Raw genomic sequence first — 19,074 nt, forward strand, 5'->3', positions numbered from 1 at the left:
TTACCTAGCTCCCGATTTATATTGATACTTGTCAATAGCAGCAATGATCCAGGACTTCAAACTTGTCACAGGGGGTCACCATCTTGGAAAGTGTCTGTGACACTCACATGCTCAGTGGGCTCTGATTGGCTGTTGAGAAGCTAAGCTTAGGGCTCGTCACTAATTATCCAGCAGAAAATGAGCTTCCCTGGCTGTAATATAAGCTGATGCTACAGGTTTGCTGATTATTAAATTCTGATGCTAATTGCACTGGTTTCTGTGCTGCCATGTAGTAATTATCTGTATTAATTACTAATCAGCCTTATATTGTGACATTTCTATTCTATGTGTACTGTATATTGTGAGTGGGTCCCTAAGCTCAGTAAGTGACAGCAGCACAGAGCATGTGCAGTGAATCAGCAGAAAAGAAGATGGGGAGCTACTGGGGCATCTTTGGAGACACAGATCTTTACTGCTAAAGGGCTGTGGTTGCCTTGGGCTGGTACAGAAGCACAAAACATCATGTACAACATTTCTAGCTACTTCTTTAGTTCAGCTTTAGTCCTTTAGTAACAGCATGTATTTATATCAGAGAGTGATGGCACAAGCTTTCAGGACAACCACCTTCAACAGATGAAATTCAAGTTGATTGGCAATCCAAAATGGTAATACTGTTTAGACCCAAAGTCAATATGAATACCACCCATATAGGTAAAATAGCTCTTTAAGGAATTCCAAGCTGTATCTCATTGCTTGGGGTCAGCGAGAAACTGTTTGGGAATCACTGCTCTACATACATCTCTCAATAATTTGAATGTTTTTGCATTAGAATAAAAAAAAAGTTTCCTAATTAATAGCAAATTCTTGAAATCCAAAAATGTCAACCCTGGTGAAAAAATCCAAGAGAAAATGAAAGCTTTTCTCCCTGGCAGAAGAAATTGAAAACACTAGAGAAATTTTCAGCAATATTTTAAACATTCTCCCTTTTACAGTTGCTAAGTTGATAAGTGCTGCTAGTTTATCACAGCCAAGAAAGAACCTGATATTAAACGTTTCTTTCCGAAATACAAGACACATTGCGTGTAGATTGGGTTTAGGAGGTGTTTAAGGGCAAGATCCCAGTGAAGAGTTTTAAGTGTGAACTTTGACATTATGTTGTTGGCGAGCGCTTGCACATAACAGCAAATTATTCCTGGAAATTCGAAAGCGAATTGTGAGATAAATCCCTTTTACAGTAGAAGCCATTTCTACATGTTTAGGTCAGTTCCTCCCAAATAAAGGCACAGGAGAAAAAGACGAGACCTGGGGACAGACATTAATTCTGCCTAAGGGAAAAGAAGGGCTATGGTTGCCTTGGGCTGGTACAGAAGCCCAAAACATAATGTACAACATTTCTACCTACTTCTTTAGTTAAGCTTTACTTCTCCTAAATATATATTCCTATAACTGCCTATGGATTGCCTGTCTCAGCTATGGCCTGCTCCTAGATCTGCAATCAGGATGCACATGGGATCAGCACCCCCAAACCATACAGGATTTATTTTCTTTATTATGTATAGTGATCAAGTTGCCATTGGTGTTGCATTACAAACAATATCAAAGGAATAAAGGAACACCAACGTGGTAGACTCAAGTTGTGAAAGAGGATTGTTTCAAGAAGTGGTGGAGCTTGGGGCAAAACACATTTTGTGCTCTCTGGCCCTTTAACTCATGTGAACCTAGATTTTTTGTGATGAATCAGTGCATTTATCTCAGTTTTGTCTTCCATTCCTTTATCATACCTCTAAAATGCCCTGTGTTCAGAATCTTCACTGAACCTCCAACATTCTTATGTTCTTCATTATAGTTCAATGGACAAACATCCAAACTGGACCAGAATACGTCTCAGCGCCTGCACTTTGATCCATTTGTAACGATTTAAGATAAACAAAGATACAACTGTAACTATTTAAGATAAGCAGGTCTCTTTGGAGAACTGAGATCAGCAGTTTAAACTGCAAGCGCAGCTTCTTTAGCAAAACTGTTAAAACACTTGGGCCAACTCCCACAAATGTGTTCAAAGTTTAACAATCTGCCAAATTTGGTACAATGGACATGGTGATTAGGGGGTGTGGCCATAAAATGGACGTAGTCAAAAAATGATGTCCCTCCTTGAAATGGCATCATTAAGTTTTATTAGTAACACTAGCAGCAGATTTACATAACATGCTCCCCTAGGCCCACTGTCATTTGTCGCCCAGTCCCCTCCCTTTTTTTTAATCAAATTTTCATCATCGGAACCGGAGCAATGGGGATTGACGTACAGGAAAATTTAAAAACTATTGGATCTCCTGTGCCTCCCCAGTGTTTCTGAACTAATGTGGGTGTGATTGGGCATCATGTCGCTCCCTAAAATCCTGCCGCCCTAGGCCCGGGCCTTGGTGGCCTCTCCATAAATCCGGGCCTGACTAGCAGAAGGAGAAAGCTTATTTAGTTTTGTTTTTTCCCCAGAATCTGGACTAGAAATACATTTGATCCAACAGCATAGAGACTGGTTGTCCCTAGTTTCCAGGGGAAGTCACTGGTTGACCACTAAGCTATTGTTATTAATAGAGGGGCTTATAATCGAATTACATTTTGCTTTAACTCTGACCATATAGCGTAACATATAAAGCAGAGAATGATCAAAATACCAGGTTTGCTTGCAGTCCATCGGTGGTGTAAAGTGGTGTAACTATTACTGGGCCCCACACCAAAGATCAGGCCACCAAAATGGCTAGAGATTGACTTGTTTTACCAATATTTATTGAATCTGTATATGAATTAGGGCCTCATGGGACTCTTATACATCCTGGGCCCCCTGCACTTGCAGGGTCTGCTTCACTGGTGTAAAGTTTCAGCAGAAAAGTTCTCCTGGAAATTACACAATGAAAACACCCTGAGAAATTTACTGTGGATTTCTACTCCTCATATTTAGGGCTGATGGATTAATGCTAAACCATCATGTCGATTTTAAATAGGACATGTAATACTTACCTCTGCTCCCCAAAATATTTATTGCATTGGAGTTGTTCCCCCGGGCGATGGCAACCATCAAGAACCTTCACCCCTCCACTGTATAACCTGCAGGAAAAGGGATTATAAGGAATCACTTATACTCACTACACTGGAGTCTAAGGGTTAGAGGGGTCCTAAGAACATATCTTTGCTACAGGATGAACATAAAGGACCAATAGAGAGCATCACATAATATAAATATTATAACTGTGACATGGCTAGGGCTTACAATGACAAGAGGTTTTGGCAGTCTTAATAAAAAGTTGTGTATTGGGGACACCAACAATATATTGTTTGCTGACACTGCCCAGCAGGGTGTGCTTTGTCTATAGTTATGCCTCTGACTATAGGCTATGGAACTCTTTATATTTCTACTCCAAGCTATAGGGTATTGGTTCCCAAATTATAGGGTTGACCCTGCAACAGTGATTGGTTGGGCAGTTGGAGCTGTGGCATGGGAAACTATAATAAATGGAAGGTATTTATATGTGTTACTACATCTGATAGGATACTACATCCTGTGTGGTTGTTATTAGCTTGCCAACCACAAGATGGCGAAGTGAGGATAACACATAAGTAGCTGGGCAATAAGTGACTTGTACTAATTATCTTTTATATGTTTGGGAGTTCTTGGGAACTCGGCTGCCCTTTCCTTAGATCCAGATGAACACGAGGAGACACAACGCTGCTCTTCCAGTTCCCTTTGCATATATTTCCATATCTTGAGATTTGGGACCTTTTGTAACATTTAGGGTCTTATTTATCAAAATCTGAACCATTTTAATTAAAAAAGGTCATACCAAAGTAGAATCCACGGTTGCAGCTTATTTATTATTAAAAAAGCACGATTTAAACGGATTGGGGCCCAGAATACGTTTTTGCGCCTGCTCGACAAAGCGAAGAAAATCAAGCAAAAATCCAAATCATACAATTTTTTCAGAGTTTCTTTCCGAATTGCTTGATTTTTTCTGGCTTTTTCGGATTTTTGCCGGAAAGTCTGAAATAGTTGGATTTACGGTCTAATTCCAGCACAGACCACAGAAAATTCCAAGTAAGATAGGGACCTCTCCCAATGACAACCTTGATAGGTCTGAGATGCCGGATTTTCAGATTCTGACTTTTTTCTTCCTTGGGGTGTAATAAATCAAGTTTTTTTTCTACAAAAAATCGGATTTTATAGTTAAAGAAACTTGATTTTTTTAAGTTTTTGGCATTCAGACTTTAATTTTAAATTTAAAGAGTGCAAATCACTGAGCCAGCACTCGAAACCTTTGCCTGTATTATGGCGTGCAAATGTAGATGTATTTTGTTTCCATGCACATTGTTGCTGCGTGACTCTAAATATGCGAGAGATCATATATGCCCATAAGGCTTTGTTATTAAACTATAAGATGTTTGTTCCTGCACCTCCCCCTAATCAGAAAGCATGGGCTGCGTTTGATTCCCTGCATCTAGCACCATGTTAACCCATTACCCTCCTTTTCTTTGGATATGGGAAATGAGTCACACATAGCTCTTGTGTAATATCCCAGTGACTCAGACTAATCCTATATTTCTGCTGCAGGAGTGGGACATAATAATACATTAAAGGAGTAGCTCACCTTAAATTAACTTTGAATATAATATAGACAGCAGAATTTGTAATTCTTTATAGTCTATGGTTTTTAATTAGTTGCTTTTTTTTTGGCAGCACTCAGGCTTGGAATTAAAACTATTATGTGTGATGCTAAGGATTAATTACCCTAGCAACCAGGGAGTAGTTTTAAAAACAAAGATGCATAGAAGAGGTCCCTGAAAATGTAATCAAGCAATAAAAAAGCAGAAGTCTTAAACTCGTTCTATGTTTTGGTTGCCAGGGTCAGTGACCCCTACAACCAGATATAATTTTCAGCTTTAAGGAGGATAGAGACAGAATTGGAAGGCTAATAATAAAAACCAATACAATTTATGGTATTGGCCATGAGATTTAGTTCCCAGGAGGAGGGGCTGTATTTAGGTTCAGTGCTGCCCTAGGCACAGGACCTCTGCCCAACCCCTTCTAAATTTGTAATACCCCAAAGTGTAGCCAATGGCCCGCCCCACCCCCTTAAGACCCTCATCCAGTAAAAACTTACCAATCTCTTACTTTTCATCCTTCCCAAAGACTCTCTCGGACGTCTGGTGATGTTGCCCCTCACTGTCATCATCCCAATCCTTTACATCATCGCCCCGTTGCCTGGTGTGGCACTGCTCCCACTGGCCGGTAAGAATATTATAAAAAGGTGGCAACCCTATGTGGGGGTGGGGCTATGTCTACAAGCCACATGGAATTGGTCCAGTTTTTACAAACATAAATATTGGACAGGAGGTTTTGAACTAGACAGCTCCTAGAAAAACTTGGTTGTCCAGTTCAAAACCAGACAGGTGGCCATCCTAGTTCGGAGGTGTCACTCAAATGTTTGGGAGGTCAAATATTTTTTAGTTAAGGAAAACACCTGTGACACTTCCAGGGACAATCTGTTTCTGGAGGAAATGGTTGATACTATATAACTAGCAGCCATGCATTATTATTCTTCTTAATTTACAATCACCAATAAATACCATAGTGTTTTAAAGATCTGATATGTCATTCACATCAACCCCTGCCCCATTGGAGCTTACAATCTAAAAGCCCCATCACATTAACACGGCCTAAGGTCAGTTTTATCCGGAGCCAATTAACTTTCCTGTGTGTTTTTGGAGTGTTGGAGGAAACCCCCCACAGACTTGGGAAGAACATACGAACTCCTTGCAGACAGTACCCTGACTGGAATCAAACCCAGAAGTCCAACCACTGTAGTAATCTATTTCCGACTCATGGCGCTGTCTGGAGTTAAGATGCCCAGTCACAGACTATTAACACTATGGTCACACGCAGCTTATTTACAGCATGCGGATAAACACAGACTGAGGACCAGCCCCTACACTCCAATCAGCTCTCTTTTACACCTGCACCCGGAACCACTGAGCCGGGCCAGGTGCGGGCACATGGAACAAATTTCAGTGCTAAAACACGTGAGTATGCATTTTTGTTGGTGAAATCTGCTCCAAATGCCTACACCCAGGCTGACTCAGTGGTTCTGGATGCCGGCACAGAAGAGTGCTGATTTGAGTGCAGGGGCTGATTCTCGGCCTACATTAATACTCAGTCTGAGAACCAGACCAATGTGACCGTAGCCTTTAGGGTTACCACCTGGCCTGTGAAAATGATGCTTGATGAATTAATAGTTATGAAATATAGAAACAGCAATTATTTTCAAAAAATTGCCACCCCCTAGGGTAGGGATGCCACCTTTCTGTTTGCCCAAGTCCGGGCAGGGGGCAGGGTGTGTGATGTTGAGGGGCGGAGCATGTGACATCGGAGGCAGGGCTAGGGTTGCCATCTGGCCGGTATTTTACTGGCCTGGCCGGTAAAAATGATGGTTGAGCTCAATGTTATTAATTGGGAAAAAAGATAAATATATAGGAAGGTCTGTATCTTTTTCCAGAAAAGCTGGCAGCCCTAGGCAGGACCAGTGGACAAACAGTTTTCACCTTCCAAAAACAGGGCTGTCTGAGTGAAAACCGGATAGACGGCAACCCTACCCTAACTAGATGTTAGTGGGCCCCACAGCAAATTAATTTTAGGGCCCCCAACTAGGGTTGCCGGAGGAGACCGAGCAGGGCCATGATGTAGAGGGGGGGGCAAGACATAGAGGGGCAGGGCTATGACTCAGCGATCAGTCGATCGCCGTGTCAATCATGGGGAATCCTGCCCGGTTTTCCTTATTTGGAAAACCAGGCAGGAAGATTTGACCCAGGCAGCCCTACAAGATACAAGGCTGTCTGTGTCAAAACCAGACAGGTGGCAACCTTACCCCTAACATATCCACAGGTTGTCCTTTTTTACCAATACATGATGAAATTGCTCATTAACTAGGGCCACTATACCTCCTGGGTCCCCCTGTAGCCGCAGGGGTCTGTTGCTGTGGTGCCCAGTAACATCTAGTTACACCTAGGGGCCAATTCACTAAGGGTCGAATTTCGAAGTAAAAAATACTTCGAAATTCGACCCTCGAATTGAAATCCTTCGACTTCGAATATCGAAGTCGAAGGATTTAGCGCTAATCCTGCGATCGATCGATCGAACGATTAAATCCTTCGAATCGTTCGATTCGAAGGATTTTAATCCAACGATCGAAGGAAAATCCTTCGATCAAAAAATCACAGGCAAGCCTATGGGGACCTTCCCCATAGGCTAACATTGACTTCGGTAGCTTTTAGCTGCCGAAGTAGGGGGTCGAAGTTTTTTTTAAAGGGCAAGTACTTCGACTATCGAATGGTCGAATAGTCGAACGATTTTTACTTCGAATCGTTCGAATCGAAGTCGAAGGTCGTAGTCGAAGGTCGAAGTAGCCCATTCGATGGTCGAAGTACCCAAAAAATACTTCGAAATTCAAAGTATTTTTCATTCGAATCCTTCACTCGAGCTGAGTGAATCGGCCCCCTAGTGTTGTCACCTGGCCAGTATTTTACTGGTCTGGCTGGTAAAAATGATGGTTGATCACAATAAGGGTTGCCAACTTTTCCGGAAAAAAATACCGGCCTTCCTATATATTTATAATTTTTCCCTATTAATAACATTGGGATCAACCATCATTTTTACCGGCCAGGCCTGTAAAATACCGGCCTAATTCCAATGTTATTAATAGGGAAAACAGATATTTATAAAGACCGGTATTTTTTTCCAGAAAACGTGGCAACCCTAGTTACGCCACAGGCAGCATAGGCTGGGCATCCCTAACGTAAACAATGAAATCATTTTATGTCAGACATTCGTTTCTCAGGGGGTCCTATCTGTACATTAATACTGGCCCTGAGGGGCCCATTCTATCCACATTAAAAGCGAACTAAAGTGATACAGTTTAGGGGGGTGTCTGTGTGTAAAATCCCTATGTGGTTATGCTCCACTGATTTCCCTTTGTTTTGCCCCTGGCCACACTGTTCCCTCACTGAGACAACCCTCCTGTCTACACTGGAACCTTCCAGCCCGTCTCCCAGGGCAACAGAGAACGGCAGGAAGTGACGCGTTGTTAGTAACTCTGACTTCCGCTTCGTCTGCCTGCTACTGCGTCTGAGGCTGTTGCGGCTACGACGGAAGATCCCGAGTGAGAGCGGGCTCTGTGCGACTGGAAAGACGAAACGAGGTGAGATCGGCAGCCGGTTATACCGAGGGGTGGGGGGTCGCGCTGCATATAACGGAATGATTAGCGGAAGGGCCTTTGTTTATAAACCCCGTATTGTTGTTGGCTGCAAGGCAGCGAGCCGGCTGTCCCTGGGAGACCCGAGTACCATAGAGACATTGCCCTTTATAGCCCTGTGTGTAATGCTGATACCATAGAGACATTGCCTTGGGGGGTACGAGTGGCGAGTTCTTATGATTTGGGATTTAGTCTATCGCCAGACTCGCGTGATAATCCTCCTGTCTCGCCTCCTCAAAGGCCAAAGCCCAACCTTTATGCAAAGCAGCACTTAATGCCTCCCTGTATGTGAAACCACCTGCTGAGACTGTAAGCTCTGCGGGACAGGGACATAGCAAAGGGCAAATATATTTATTGTAATGTTTGTGCTGCTACTCTATTAGATCATTGCACAGTGCTGTGTATGGAAGTAGCCTCTGTAAATACACAACTCCTCAGTGACTAATAATATAGTGAATAAAGTACCCCCTCTTGTAAATTATAAGGATATTATAAGATACTGAGGAGTTTCATGACCATATAAAAACACAAGACCGAGGGCCGAGTGTTTTTATACAGGTCATTGAACTCAGAGGTAACTTCTAATATCCTGATATTTTCCAACAAGGGGAACTTTATTTATTATAATACACACGTTTCAGTGAGTCATGTGACAGAAATGACATCACTACTCACCGTTTATAACTGATGACATCACTGGTCACATGTATAAGGATATAATTTACAAGATATTCATGGCTTTTGTGTATCTTTCTAAATTTCAATAGGGGTACATTATAATCTATAGTTTTTATGTTCAGTGTCTTCCTTTGCTATATGTATATGCAGTGCTTTGGCTTCACTCTATTTGCTACTAAACAACATTTTAAAGGGGGTTTTGCATTTGACCCCCCCCCCTATACTGATTCAATTTTCTCCCTGTAGTTTCTTTTTTGGGGCAAGTGCTTTCTCTAGCCAATATACAGTGCGTAGTGATGTAGGAATGAGCTGTTTATAAGGATATAATTTACAGTTTGGTCCCATAGGAAAGTTATCAAACTGTAGCTATATATAGTGAATAAAGTACCCCCTCTTGTAAAATATAAGGATATTATAAGTTACCGAGGAGTTTCATGACCATATAAAAGCACGAGGCCGAAGGTCATGGAACTCTGATGTAACTTCTAATATCCTCATTTTTTGCAAGTGGGGGTACTTTATTTATTATAATACACAAGTTTCAATGAGTCATGTGACTGAAATGACATCAGAACTCACTATTTATACGGATATAATTTACAAGATATTCATGGCTTTTGTGTGTTATATAGTGAATAAAGTACCCCCACTTGTAAAATATAAGGATATTATAAGTTACCGAGGAGTTTCATGACCATATAAAAGCACGAGGCTGAAGGTAACTTCTAATATCCTCATATTTTACAACTGGGGGTACTTTATTTATTATAATACACAAGTTTCAGTGAGTCATGTGACTGAAATGACATCAGAACTCACCGTTTATAGCTGATGACATCAGAACTCACCGTTTATAAGGATATAATTTACAGGATATTCATGGCTTTTGTGTATTATATATATATATATATATATATATATATATATATCAGTCCAACCTGGTGCACTCACAACGCTCACATTTCAACTGCCCGGGTGCAGGTCAACAAATAGTATGCATACAATTAACAAAAAATTGTTTTAGTTCAGCTCACCAAAAAATGTCAAAAAGTATCAGACAATATTACCTTGGTGCTATCCACTGCAGCTGTATTTAGAAAAACCAAAAAGATGATGTTGCACTCAAGGAATTTTAGAAAAATCATATTCCTTATTTAATGCATATTGAAAATCATGTCGACGTTTCGGCCTTTATCCAAGACCATGGTCTTAGATACAGACCGAAACGTCGACCTGCATTAAATAGAGAACATGATTTTTTCTCTCTCTCTCTCTCTCTCTCTCACATTCAACAATAGTTTGTAGCCCATTACCACATTAGTACTACACTATGCTGCAGTTCGCAATATAACATATCTGATAATCTGTTTGCATATCAGACATATATGTACAAGACCAACCCACTGCCTCCTGGTGGTCCGTCCCACTGCTATTTACCTTTATTTTAATACAATTGATGCGCACTGGACATTTGGTTTTAAATAATTTATTAAAAGTTATGTTTATCAACTAATCACCTTTGAGCTTTCGGGTGAGGGTGCAGTTACATGGGTCAGTGCTTTCTTTCTCTCCTTTGTTATGTGATTAATCCACTTAACCTTGCACACCATCCTTTGGAACCTTTTATTGATGGTTGTTGCTCCCTAATCTCTGATCTCTGTACAACTGTTTTTTATGCAACCAAAACTTGTCTCCAAGCCTGAAATTCAAATATAAGCGCCTGCTTTGGGGCAACTGAGAACAAAGGGTTGGTGAACAACAGTTGAAAAGGCTGTTTTATCTATTGTATAGTGAGTATAGTTAGGTAAAGTTACAGTAGTAGAATGTTGGTGTAACTGAGGGATTCAGGGTATAGTAAGGCAAATTACCAAGAGGGTGAAACTGTTGGATATTGTGTATAGTAAAACAAGATGGGGTCATGTGTATATGGCAGGGAAGAGGCCTGCAGGCCTGCATACATTTTTTGTTTTGTTTTACATTTATCATAACATTGTTTTTGCATTCTGTTTATAATTTTGCCATAAAAGTATTTGCCCGTTGCTTTAACATTACCCATCTCATCCCCCCATGTTCCCCCGTGAGGGGGCTGCCATATTATAGTATTCTGCTGCAGGGGTTGAGAAGTGACAGTCAGGTTTAGGAAGTTCAATTAACAACTACTTACAGACCTATCGGCAGAAAACATCACTTTTAAGGTACATTAACATTTTAAAGAGTCCTTTGTTAGTGTCGGTATCACTTTAAACCCACGTTTCTTAAACTTGGGTTCATTGATGTTACTGAACTGCATCTCCCGTGAAGCATTAATCCTTGTTTATATATTAAGAAATGCTGGCAGTTGTAGGCTCGCAACATTGTTACAAAATGGGTTGAAGAGGAAAAGGCTGTAACAGTGATTTGTTACATATAGTAAGGCAATATATCCACATTAATATATATTGTACTGTATTTAATGTGGAACCTGTAGCTGCTTCACTACAGCTCCCAGCACTCTCTGATAGCCTGTGGGCTGATGGGGTATGTATCTGGAGAACTAACTGTCAGTTGGATAGCAGTTTATTATATGACAAATGGGAACATCTTTGTGTATTCAGTGTATTCAGTGCCACCACTAATGTCTTCTGTGTATATTGGGTGAAGGTATATGGGTAGGTGCAGATGAGCCATAAATGTACTAGCCTGGCAGTGTTCTCCTCCCTCCCATTAGCCGTTAGCAGAAGGATTCGGCTGAATCCGAATACTGCCTGAATCTCAAACCCAATACTGGATTCGGTGCATCCCTAGTTTAATCAGCAGGGGGTGCAACACATTTTGGGTAGCATCCAGGGCATTTTGTTGCCCACTCTAAATCGCCTTGAACCTGGATGAGAAGACTTTTGAAAACACCTGTCTTAAAAATCATTATGTCACCCACACAGGAGGCTATTTATCATGGGCAACAAAACATCTCTTTAAGGGCCCTGAGAACAGAAAGGCGACTCCTGTGGGTATGAGTGGTGAAACTGAACGTATTGCTTACATTGCGGAGACTAAACAACTACTGACTTGTTCACCGATCCTCTATAGCCTGAGGCGCACATTCTTATATCTTATCCAGAATGCTAGGGACCTTGGGCTTTCTGATAACAGATCTTTCCATAATGTGGATCTTCATACCTTAAAGCTGGCCATAGACACAAAGATCTGATCGTACGAATCGAGGATTCGCACGATTTTCAGACCGTGTGTGCAGAGTCCCGACATTTTTCGTCCGGCGGAGATCGGTCGTTTGGTCGATCGGACAGGTTAAAAGATTTCTTTCGGCTGCCGATAATATCTCAGCGTGTATTGCCGATCGTATGATTTCAGAGGGAGACTGTCACCAACTTTGTCGTACATAACTTTCGCACGATTGCTGTCAGGGGCAGAACATCAGCTGATCTGTTCTTTTGTACTTTATTTGATCGGAATGGTTAGTGGCTGGTCGGGAGATGGGGAAGTCCGATCGTACGCTGATTCCTGCGATCGGATCTTTGTGTCTATGGCCAGCTTTAGTCTGCTGGAAAATCATGTAAAGATTAAATAAACCTACTAGACTGGTTTGACTTCCAATAAGGATTAATTATATCTTAGTTGGGATCAAATACAAGCTACTGTTTTATTATTACAGAGAAAAAGGAAATCACTTTTAAAAAAAAAAAAACTGGTTTATATGGATAAAATTGAGTCTATGGGAAACGGCCTTTCTGTAATTCGGGTTTTCGGATTTCCACACCTGTATACTCCACATTAAATGCTCCATTGTAAGGCAGACATATGATCCCTTATCCAGAAACCTGTTATCCAGTAAGCTCCAAAAAAAGAGGCCATCTCCTACAGACTCATAATTTAAAAAAAAAAAATGATTTCCTTTTTCTGTGTAATAATAAAACATTACCTTGTACTTGTTGGTAACTAAGCTGCATGAATCCATATAGGTGACAGACCAGTCCTGGGTTTATTTTATGTTTAAATGTATTTTAGGTGAGCCAAATGATCGAAAAAACCCTTATCCATAAAACCCTCAAGTCTCAAGCATTCCAGTTTATAGATGCAATTCCCAATCAGCTGTTAGTTGTGCTATCAGAATAATAAATAAACAGATTATATAACACTAATGTTATAAATCCCATAGAGTGTATATAACATGCGTTATATAACAAATAAAAACACAGTGGCTTGCCGTAGTTTGCTTCCTGTTGCCATCCGTGGGAAGTGCTTGCCAAGTTTGGATCTTGAGTTCTCGGCTGTGCCAGTCAAAACACCCTGCGTGCCTTATTCATGTAAAATAGAACTTCCATGTCTCCTATGAGTAGTGCCCTGTTACAGAGGCAATTACAATTACAAGCATAACAGAGATGTCTCTTTATTATTATTATTATATGGTGCTAACATATGTATACATCACTAATGCATCATTTACTTCAGTCCCTGCCGCACTGCAGCTTACAATCTAAGGTCCCTATCGCACCCACTAGGGACAGTTTTATCAGGAGCCAGTTAACCTGCCTGTATGTATTTAGGAAGAACCCCACATAGACACTGGGAGAACCTGCACACTCCTTTTACCCACACGCTCCTTTTACCCACACGCTCCTTTTACCCACACGCTCCTTTTACCCACACACTCCTTTTACCTACACACTCCTTTTACCTACACACTCCTTTTACCTACACACTCCTTGCAAATAGTGCCCTGGCTGGAACTCGAGTACCTGATCACTGCGCTATTCCACTGTACAGGTATGGGATCTGTTATACAGAATGCTGGGGACCTGGGTAATAATAATATGGATCTTCATACCTTAACTCTACTAGAAAATCATGTAAACATTAAATAAACCCATTAGGCTCGTTTTGCTTCCAATAAGGCTTAATTATATATTCGTTGGGATCAAGTACACGCTACTGTTTTATTATTACCGTACAGAGAAAAAGAAAATTAATTTTAAATAATTTGAATTATTTGATTGTAATGAAGCCTATGGGAGATGGCCTTTCTGTAATTCGAATCTTTCTGGATAACAGGTTTCCAGATAAAGGATCCCGTACCTGTATATTCGTTTCCCATTTTCAATAGTATTTGTAAATGTAACTGTAAGACATTTAAGTATTCTGTGCACTGTTGGTTCTGCCCCTGGAAACAGAAGCCAGCTGACTTCTTTTTCTAAACTGGGTTGTTCACCTTTAAGTTAACGTTTAGTATAATGTAGAGAGTCATATTCTGAGACAATTTGCTTTAGGTTTTAATTTTGTATTATTTCTAATTTTTGAGTTATTTAGCTTTTTATTCAGCATCTATCCAGTTTGCAATTTCAGCATTTCATCTGGTTGCTAGGCTCTAAATGACCTTAGCAACCATCCACTGATTTCAATACGAGACTGGAATATGTATAGGAGAGGACCTTGATAAAAAGATAGATTATAGCAATAACAATTAATTTGAAAGCTTAAAGAACATTTGTTTTTACTTGGGGTCAGTGACCCTCCCCCCATTTGAAAGCTGCAAAGAGTCAGAAGAAAAAGGCAATTGATGAAACTATAAAAAAATGAATCATGAAGACCATCTTCTTAGAATGAGTCATTATAACATATTAAGAAAAAAAAATCAGAACCACCCTTTTAAGTGGTCCGATCCAGAGAACAGAAAGGGCTAAATAAACACTGCTTTCCGTTTCAATCAACTTGAAAATCTTAAAAACCATTGAATGTGCAGTAGTGAACGTGAATTGGAAGTTGTTTAGAATTTGCTTATGCAAAAAAGTTTCCTTATTGTATAGAAAGACTTTTGGGCCACTTGTTGTGGGCTAGTGAGATTTCTAATAGCTAGTTGTGTGCGTAATATTGTGGGTTAGCGGATGGGCTCTGTTATTTTCTGCATGGGAGGCGCCAGTCAGCTGTTCCATATCGGTCTGCCTTCAGCTTGGCACACGATTCCGTGGGGACAGACAGATGGCTCCCATTACTGACAGCAGCAGGAAGAATGTTACTATCAACACTCACATTAGCCTTTCTTTTCCTTTCTCAATACTGTGTGTAGCCCCTGCTTCATGGCTTTATACTGCCCAGGAAGGAATAGCACAATCAATACTTAGAATATAACAGCCTCAATATAGAGGATTTGTTTCTTGTCTATATACGACTGAATATAGAGGATTTGTCTTTTGTCGTATATAGATAATATATAGCGAATAAAGTACTCCCTATTGTAAAATATAAGGATATTATAAGTCACCGAGGAGTTCCATGACCATATAAAAACACAAGACCGAAGGCTGAGTGCTTTTATACACGTTATGGAGCTCTGAGGTTACTTCTAATATCCTCTTATTTTCCAACAAGGGGAACTTTATTTATTATAATACACAAGAGTCGTGTGACATAAATGACATCACTACCGTTTATAATTGATGGCATCACTAGTCACTGTTAATAAGATTATTCTTTACAAGATATTCATGGCTTTTGCGTATTATATACACATACCTCCCAACTGTACCAATTTTGACAGCTCAGCCCGCAGTCCCAGATTGTTACTGAAATGTCCCCTCTATCTCTCTGATCTCCTGTACTGAACAGCCAGAAAAAGATACAAAGTTTCTAAAACTTAATTGGCTATTGGCAGAGAGCCCAGAATATGTGACAGCTGCATTTAGATACTTTTGTAACAATTTAAGATCAAGTGGATCAAGTACAAGTTACTATTTTATTATTACAGAGAAAAGGAAATAATTGTGAAAGATTTGGATAATTTGATTACAGGTATGGGATCTGTTATCTGGAAACCTGTTATCCAGAAAGCTCTGAATAACGGAAAGGCCGTCTCCCATAGACTTTTATAATAAAATAATCCAAATTTTTCAAAATGATTTCCTTTTTCTCTGTAATAATAAAACCGTACCTTGTTCTTGATCCCACCTTAGATATAATTAATCCTTATCAGCCGCAGGGGAGCACAGGATGGAAAGCAGCTTATTCATTTAAAGGGGGCCCGTACTCATACAGGCGCATGTTGCATCCGGTTCTTACATGCGCTTGTATGAGTACAGGCCCCTTTAAAGGAGAACTAAAGCTTAACTAAAGAAGTATGTAGAAATGTTGTACATTATGTTTTTGGGCTTCTGTTTCAGCCCAAGGCAACCACAGCATTTTAGCAGTAAAGATCTGTGTCTCCAAAGATGCCCCAGTAGCTCCCCATCTTCTTTTCTGCTGATTCACTGCACATGCTCTGTGCTGCTGTCACTTACTGAGCTTAGGGAGCCACTCACAATATACAGTACACATAGAATAGAAATGTCACAATATAAGGCTGATTAGTAATTAATACAGATAATTACTACATGGCAGCACAGAAACCAGTGCAATTAGCATCAGAATTTAATAATCCGCAAACCTGTAGCATCAGCTTATATTACAGGGGAAGCTCATTTTCTGCTGGATAATTAGTGACGAGCCCTAAGCTTAGCTTCTCAACAGCCAATCAGAGCCCACTGAGCATGTGAGTGTCACAGACACTTTCCAAGATGGTGGCCCCCTGTGACAAGTTTGAAGTCCTGGATCATTGCTGCTATTGACAAGCGGAAACTTTAGGCTGGTGCAATAAGTTCAGTATATAAAACATTGCATTTTTAGCCATATTAATTTTAAGGGTTTATCTCCTTTAAATGAACTGCATTTCTTCCTATGCTCCCCTGCGGCTGAACGCTTTAAAACTCACTGCAAGGGAACACAAGAAGAACTGCCTTAGAAAACTGGTTATTCCAACTAGCTTTCCAGTATACATTCACTGAATGATTCATCCACTTAAAAGTTTATTTGCAAATTTAAATTCTATTAAAAATCAAGTACCTGTCCTAAAACCCAATCTAGCAGATGTCGGCTTATAAAAGACCTTAAAAGAATCATGTATGGTTTTGATGGAAGTGGAGAAGTGGCTGGAGGAGATCTGACTTTTTCTAAAAATTTTCCAAGAATTCAAACCAGAAGCTTAGAGAGGGACAGAAACATCCTAAATACAATATATTAAAGATTCTGCATAGTTTCTGAAATAATCAAGTTTATCTTCACTTTCCCTCTCTCAGCATCTGTTTCTCCTCGTTCTGTCTTCATTCAGGAGTTCGGTGTCAGATGAATGATCCAATATATCTTTAAGGGGGGCTCCTTTTGCCTAGAAGATCTATTAGAGCTCACTCTATTAAAATCACCAGACATCATGTCTCTCTACATGCAGGATTTGTGCAAAAGGCAGTTATTTTGTTCGATTTTGTTTGTACTGGAATCAGTTATTTGAGTGAGCTCTAATACATCTGCTAGGCAAAAGGAGCCTTACTTCAGTGTGATGAAGCTTATATTAAAATTTAATATATGCTTCATCATACTGAAATAATAAACTTAAATAAATACAATCAATTAAATATTCTGTATTTCTGAAATAATCAAGTTTATGTTCACTATTTCTCTCTCAGCATCTGTTTCTCTTCATTCTGTCTTCATGCAGCAGTTGGGTGTCAGATATTCAATATATCTTATAGGGGGGTTTCCTTTTGCCTAGAAGATGTATTAGAGCTCACTCTATTAAAATCACCAGACATCATGTCTCTCTACATGCAGAATTTGTACAAAAGGCAGATATTTTGTTAGATTTTTTTGTACTGGAATCAGTTATTTGAGCACAGCTGAGCGTTTATTGTTCCTGGACCACAGGGGACGCAAAATGGAAAAACTGGAAAGCTAAAAATACCTGTTCCATGTGAGATTCCCAGAAGTGATAGCAGCCAGCAATATGTTATACTGCAATTAATCTGAAAGTTTTTCTTTTTGATCCCCATACACTGGCCCTGGGTGCATGGAGACAAAGCTCTGTCTGGCTTTTTCAGCTAGCAGAGTAGAGTTCAAATGCAAGTGAATGGGGGACTGGCAGGGGTTGTTTTAGTGAGCAGAGTAAAGCTGAGATGCAATTGAATGGTTGCCAGCAGTTTCCGTTTCAGCGGGCAGAGTAGAGCTGAAATGCAAGTAAATAGGGAGTGGCAGGGCTGCTTTCAGCTGTTAAAGTAGAGCTGAAATGCAAGTGAATGGGGGACTGACGGGTTATTTCAGTGGGCAGAGTAGAGCTGAAATGTATTTGAATGGGGGACTGGCAGGGGTTGTTTCAGCGGGCAGAGTAGAGCTGAAATGTAAGTCAATGCGGCAATGGCAGGGGTTATTTCAGCGGGCAGAGTAGAGCTGAAATGTAAGTGAATGGGGGACTGGCAGAGGTTGTTTCAGCGGGCAGAGTAGAGCTGAAATGTAAGTGAATGGGGGACTGGCAGGGGTTGTTTCAGCGGGCAGAGTAGAGCTGAAATGTAAGTCAATGTGGGACTGGCAGGGTTTGTTTCAGCAGGCAGAGTAGAGCTGAAATGTAAGTGAATGGGGGACTGCAGGGGTTGTTTCAGCGGGCAGAGTAGAGCTGAAATGTAAGTGAATGGGGGACTGGCAGGGGTTATTTCAGCGGGCAGAGTAGAGCTGAATGTAAGTCAATGCGGGACTGGCAGGGGTTGTTTCAGTGGGCAGAGTAGAGCTAATCTGCAAGTGAATAGTGAAATGGCAGGGGTTGTTTCAGCGGCAGAGTAGAGCTGAAATGTAAGTGAGTAAGGGACTGGCAGGGGTTGCATGAATGTTACTCAGTGTAATCCTCTTCCCATACATGATTCTATCAGTGGAAAGTGGGATTGTAGCTGACATAAAAAGCTTTGCTCTGATTCTGCACTTTGAGCCCCTCATAAATCACAGTGACACTCATGGAAAACTCCCGCTCTTGCCCAGGGATACTCTATACACAGGCTAAGGTTTCTGAATACATATTTGCACATATCTTTCAAGCCAAACATTCCTTCGTATACAATTCTAGAGTCTTCTTTTCAGTTCATATTTTAACTGCCATTTGTACCTTTTTGGGGCTTTGTCTTCAGTGCATTGGGAACCCCTGTAGTTCACTGTGTTATATTTCAATATTACAGCACTTTAAATGGTTTCGAAACCATGGCAAAGTTTCTATAATACTGTATGTAAGGGATTTACTAAGCATTGCCCTGCAGTGCAGGGGTCCTAGGTTTGATTCCAGCCAGGA

General features: G+C 40.5%; 1 protein-coding gene across 3 annotated transcripts in view; it reads left to right on the top strand.

The window, feature by feature from the left end:
• The first annotated feature begins 8,060 nt into the window (after positions 1–8,060).
• dnajb6.S (DnaJ heat shock protein family (Hsp40) member B6 S homeolog) overlaps positions 8,061–19,074 on the top strand; it is a 69,087-nt gene continuing 58,073 nt past the window's right edge. For all 3 annotated transcript variants that reach the window (XM_018268767.2, XM_041567357.1, XM_018268766.2), the window contains exon 1: positions 8,061–8,219. The gene's annotated coding sequence lies outside the window, so the exon portion shown is untranslated. The remainder of the gene's footprint in view (positions 8,220–19,074) is intronic.

Source organism: Xenopus laevis, chromosome 6S (genome assembly GCF_017654675.1).
Source record: "Xenopus laevis strain J_2021 chromosome 6S, Xenopus_laevis_v10.1, whole genome shotgun sequence".
NCBI classification, from domain to species: domain Eukaryota; kingdom Metazoa; phylum Chordata; class Amphibia; order Anura; family Pipidae; genus Xenopus; species Xenopus laevis.